This window comes from Cololabis saira, chromosome 1, assembly GCF_033807715.1.
Source record: "Cololabis saira isolate AMF1-May2022 chromosome 1, fColSai1.1, whole genome shotgun sequence".
Classification (NCBI taxonomy): Eukaryota; Metazoa; Chordata; class Actinopteri; order Beloniformes; family Belonidae; genus Cololabis; species Cololabis saira.
Genome location: NC_084587.1, coordinates 33,242,275 through 33,248,317, shown reverse-complemented (window position 1 = coordinate 33,248,317; position 6,043 = coordinate 33,242,275).

The following is a 6,043-nucleotide window of genomic DNA, read 5'->3' as shown; positions in this document are numbered from 1 at the left end:
TTACCTTTTAATCGTGCAACAAAGGTTTAAAAGCCAAAAGTGCTCCATGATCAAATTCACATTGCGCTGGACCTGGAAACAGTGAGGAAATGTGAAATTGTTATCTGTTAGCAACAGAAGACAACCACGACAGTGACATACTTCCCCAACAGTACAAATCCAGTAAGACATCATTTTCAACATTTTCATTCATGTGTGTGTGAGGACACATATGTTGACACACTGTCTGTCCATCCATCCATCCATCCATCCATCCATCCATCCATCCATCCATCCATCCAGCATTGTTAACATTGTGAAACAAACACATGAAACCAGGAAATAAGTTCTTGCCTATTATATTCTAACACCTATGTGTTTAAGGTAATGAAGTGTGAACACTTTAAAATAAAGAAAATATCTATGCTCTGCTTTGGAACTACATAGGCACTCGTGTATGTGTTGTCAGTCTTATTAAATTAGACGGCCCAATATATAATTTAAAGCATGGTGCCTGTCAACCTGACATCACGTCTGTGGTCATTATAAAGATGAGCTGTCTCTGAAGCCCTTTAGAAAAAAAAAAGCACACTCACAGAGTGAGACAGACAGTATAAGAATATGGTTTCTGCCATTCCTCTCCTTGTCTGAGTTAAATTATTAATAAAGTTGAAATGATGGTGCAAGGCCTGCCAATCTAAACCACACTAAAACTTGCCATTATCTGTCTGTGAATGAGTATTCTATTCATGAGTGCTACACTTGTCCTGTAGCTTGTGGATTACTTGCTATTGCAATCCCCCTAAGCAATAAGTCAGAATTGTTAGGCTAGTGTTAACTTTATAAGGAGATCCTGCATCGGAACTCTGATTGCTTACGAGGAAAGGGAAACCTACTTGGCTGAGGTTCTCATCTTGTGTATAGTTGTTTTATCCTGTCATTTCCTTCCAGCTGCAAACCATAATTCATGTACGGGTTCTCTTCCCAGCTGTGGTGCAGCGATGGCTCTCACTAATGCAGTTACTGCTCCTGGAAGTCCACTCTGTCAAAGGGGTAGTTCTGTAAAGTTATGGTGATAAAATAACCAAAGACCCCAAGGAAATAGTCTTCAGTCCTTCGAGGGTGAGCAGTACTTAATAACCCACAGATGCAGCAACAAACATTTATTGTGCAAAGAATGTTAACATAAAATCCAGGGTGGGGAAAATGTCTCTTAAAATGGGAAAAATGTCTCTTAAAATAGCCAATCCTTAAAAGGCAAGGGTTAAAAACAAACAGTCAAAGTCAATCCGTTCAGGGGCTCACTGTCTTATTCAAAGAATGTCCTCTAGCGCCCCCTCTTGAATCCACAGCAGTCAGGCCCACGCCAACAGGAATCCCTCTGCTACACACCTCCAGTCAACACTCTTTGACCCTGGAGCAAAGAAGAATAGCCAGCAATCTGCCCTACAACCACAGGATATTTCGTTTGGCTATCACGAAGTGGTTCTGCTTGCAACAGCCAGTGTATTGTTTGGAGAAACTCACAGCTTTTAGGCAGAAGTTCCTACTTCTGCCACTAGCGTCCAAAGGCCTCCAATACACTGCTGCGCCCGCTTTCCGGTCCGTCCGGGTCCGCCGGGGGCTCCCCAACAACCTGGGCCCCCGTGGGCCTCTGTCCGTCAGTCCATCCTCTGCTTGAATGTCTCTCTGTGAATATCTAGGTGGAAGGAAACCCTCCCCTGGTTCACCATTGGTCTAGAGGGGCCAGCCTGCAGTAGTTTTGGCCACTGCAGCTGTCAGTCAAGATCCAGTTCCTGCCTTATAGTGTTCAGCTGTGTCTAATCAACTCAAAAAGTAATTGCATGTCAAACTCAAAACACAGAAAAAGTTACATTTCAAACAATAACTAAACAAAGCAACAAAAACATGCATGAAAGTAAAATGTTTAACACAATTCCAAAACAATAAATAAATATACAATTAAACACAGCATGACAACTCCAATACTTTCACAGATAAACTATGGTTACCTAAGCTGCCTTTGAATGAAATAATCTGCTTGCAGATAAGCCTTCAAAACAGGGCACATCAGCAATACATGTTTTTTTGGTTGAGTTTTTAAAAGAGTGATCAACACCTGTATCCTTCTCTCATAAATACTCAAACTACAACTCTTTAATTTGATTATTTCTTCTGAGGAGATGTCTGTGTGGGCAGCGACTGGATCTTGCAGGCTAACTTTGGGGAGACTTTGCCACATGTTATGGGGAGATCCGAGTCACATGTTTTATTTCACTCAAGAAGGCCACCTGACAAATACCTTTTGCCTTGGTAAGGGAATCTGTGATGATGCTTTCACATATGCATAGCCATAGGTGAGCCTTCGACCTTTGGCTTACACACTGACTAGAAAACCGCTGGTGTGTAACTCATCTGTCTCAGCCTGTCCTAGTGGGTCGTTAAAGAGGTAGCACAGCAACTTGTGGCTCATGGGAGTATTTCTTGATTTAGACTAGAGTCTTAGAGAAACCAAACAAATTTCTTTAGAATAATAAGCATAATTAAATCTGCAAGCAGCGATGAACGGGCCCTCGCGCGTGAAATAATCACCAATAAAGGTCAAGGACTCAAAACCGAGTCCTATGAAACCACCCACGACTCTCTATGTCAAACCATTCAAAAGTTATGGCAGAAAATAGGAACTATCAAATATCGACAATCAGAAGAAGGGGCGGGGCTAATTTGCACCAATGAAGGTTAAGGACTCTAAACCAAATCCAATGACACCACCCACATGGCTGTATCACAACCTGTTCAAAAGTTATGGCAGAAAATAGGAACTATCAACTATCGACCAATCAGAAGAAGGGGCGAGGCTAATTTGCACCAATGAAGGTCAAGTACTCAAAACCGAGTCCGATGACACCACCCACGAGTCTTTATATCAGAATCAGAATCAGAATCGGAATCAGCTTTATTGGCCAGGTTCGAACAATGTCCAACAAGGAATTTGACTCCGGTAGTTTCGCTCTCTATGGTGTTAAGGTGATAAATAAACAAATGAACAATAGACAAAAGTGGAATTTCTATGTACAAAATTATAAACATTTTAAGGTGCAGCAGTTTGAGGTAGTGAGAATAAGTATGACCTATTTACAATTTCTACAGACAAGAATTATGCAGAGAATACAAGATAAAAAATTCAATTTGTACAAAGAAATAAAAAGTGAGAGGGTGCAGCAGAGTGAGGCAGCATGAATATTAAAGAGATTTATATATTGCACATGTTTGGTTACTCTGAGACTGTTATCTGTGAGAGTTCATCAGAGCAACCGCTTGCGGGAAGAAACTGTCTCTGTGTCTGGAGGTTTTAGCGCACAGAGCTCTGTAGCGCCGTCCAGAGGGGAGGAGTTGGAACAGGCAGTGTCCCGGGTGTGAGGGATCCGCAGAGATTCAACCTGCCAGTTTCCTGGTCCTGGACCGGTACAGGTCATCGATAGATGGGAGGTTAGTCCCAACTATCCTCTCTGCAGTCCTGATAGTCCGTTGCAGTCTATCAAACCATTCAAAAGTTAGAAAGTCGGAAAAGACAGAAAGTAGGAAAGTAGGGCCAATCAGATGAAGGGGAGGCACGCTTTTTGGCGTCTATCATCGCCACGGTAACGCTTTTGACTGAGAAAAGTAATGCGCATTATCGCAGGATCGAGACGCACATTTTGACACACCTGGGTGCACGTTACGGTTCGGGCGAAGAAGCGGCCGAAGAAATGGCATAAATTGCACCAAAATTACACGATTAATTCAAAATGGCTGACTTCCTGTTCGGTTTCGGACATGGTGCCAAGAGACTTCTTTAAGTTGTGATATGATACAGGTGGGTAGCGATTTTCGTGCATGTACTGTACGTCAAACCATATTGTGTGGCTTGAGGCACAAAGTTTTCTAGGGGGCGCTGTTGAGCCATTAGGTCACACCCATTAATGCAAACCATTAAATATGAAATTTTTCGCCAGGCCTGGCTTGCGTGCAAAATTTGGTGACTTTTGGGGCACGTTTAGGGGGGCAAAAAGGCCCTAATTTCGTCAGAAGAAAAACAAGAAAAAGAAAAACATCTCCTACGGATACAATAGGGCCTTCGCACTGTAAGTGCTTGGGCCCTAATAACCACAGCCACACAGCACGGCATTTCACAAACAATATCTGAATGTTTACTCTTGCCAAATACATCAGGGGACAGTTATTAACAATAAAGAATTAATAATAACATTTCCTTGAAAAAAAATTCAAAAATCATAAACGTGTTATTTTGCAAAAATTGGTAATTGAAAACCTTGCATTAAAATGAACAATGAGACTCCAGCCACAATGACACCAAGCTGCACAGCTACATCATGTCTTTATATAACATATTCCATTAATACCATTATCAGTGTGGTATAATACACATTCTGCTTCCTGTTAGATTATGTATTGATTTCAAAATCCCTCTCATCACCTTTAAGGCCTTACATGGTCTTGGTCTAGCTTACATATCGGACCTGTTTACCTGGTATGTGCCCTCCTCGCCTCAGAGATCCACAGATGGTGCCCTTCTAACTACCCCCAGATCACCCTTTTTGATTTTTCCCATTAGAGCCTCCACCTCACGAAACTCTTTATCTGCTGCTCATACTGTAGGTGCACAAAATCACTTGATTCTTTCAAATCTCTTTTTAAAACAGCAATTTTCAGTCACTCTGCGAGTTCAATATAAGTACATTCAGTTCATACCAGTATTGTGTCTATGCAGTTTGGGTCTAGCTGTCTTACACAGCTGCAAAGATGCTGTTTTGAGAACTGCATGTTATTTTGTGTAACACAAACCACCTCTGCTCTGGTAAAAAGCACATTAACATTAACATTAACATGCAAAAGATATTTAACACTGAACTAAATCGAGCCAATGCTAAGTCTGTATTTTAGAGTGTTATCATATTATTTAAGTAGATATTGCAGTCACCTCATGGTTAAAATGTGTTTATACATAAGTATAACATACTTTTTTCCAACAACAGTCTTTCACTCCAACTTTATTTATTAATCCTCTTTACTGTTCCCTCAACCCGAAGCGGTCAGTGCAGATGGCTGTCTCTGCCAGAGGTTTACATCTAAAGGGGAGTTTTTCATTTCCACAGTCACCCGGTGCTTGCTCGGGACGGGGGATTGTATCAAAGGAAAGCTTTAATGCAATCTGTTAGTTTCCTTATAGGCAATTATTATTGATGTCATTTTTATTGGCTTTATATTAATTGGACTGATTTGGAATTACATTTTCTTTTTTAGGTGCCTTTTAAAGCTGAATTGCTCTGTTAAGCACTTTAAAACATTGTTTAGAAAAGTGCTATACAAATATAGTTTATTATAATCATTACACAGGACTGCATGACACATGACAATCGAAACACAATCAGCCTGTGTTGCTCACACAATAATGATAACTACATTTGCAGCCAAAGGAACATGTAGAAATTCATTATCTCTCTCCTTGTCATTAAGGTTGGTCGAGTGTTTCTTACGCTATCAGAGATTATAAAAGAAGCATTTAAGATAATTTCCTTGGCATTTGGATAACTATCATGGCTAACACTCAGACTGCCACATCCCTAAGGAAAAGGTAAACAAGGTAATTAGACTTTAATTAAGTCAAGTGTGTGAATATGTGTGTGACAGAGTGAGGGAGGGAAAGATAGGATTAGATAGAGAGGGATCCATACATTTTAAAGATTTTAACTGCATTATATCTGTTTGATGTATGGAGAATAAAATCCAGACTACATGTCTTTGTTCACTCTGTAAAAGAGTATTCAGGTGTTAAAACGGCACACCGGATGTGAGTCGACTTTGACCACGGCTTGAAAGCAGCGTTAATAACTGAAATGGCAAAGCATGCAGGTGAAGCCATCTGTTTCAAAGCATGGCTAAAAGAGCAGACTTCTTGTTTTCATAGATTAACAGGCACTTTCTGCAGATGTGTTTGTGTAATTAAAAAAAGACCCCAGTTCATAAGTCATTAATACATAACTTTATTCCAAAGCAACCAAAC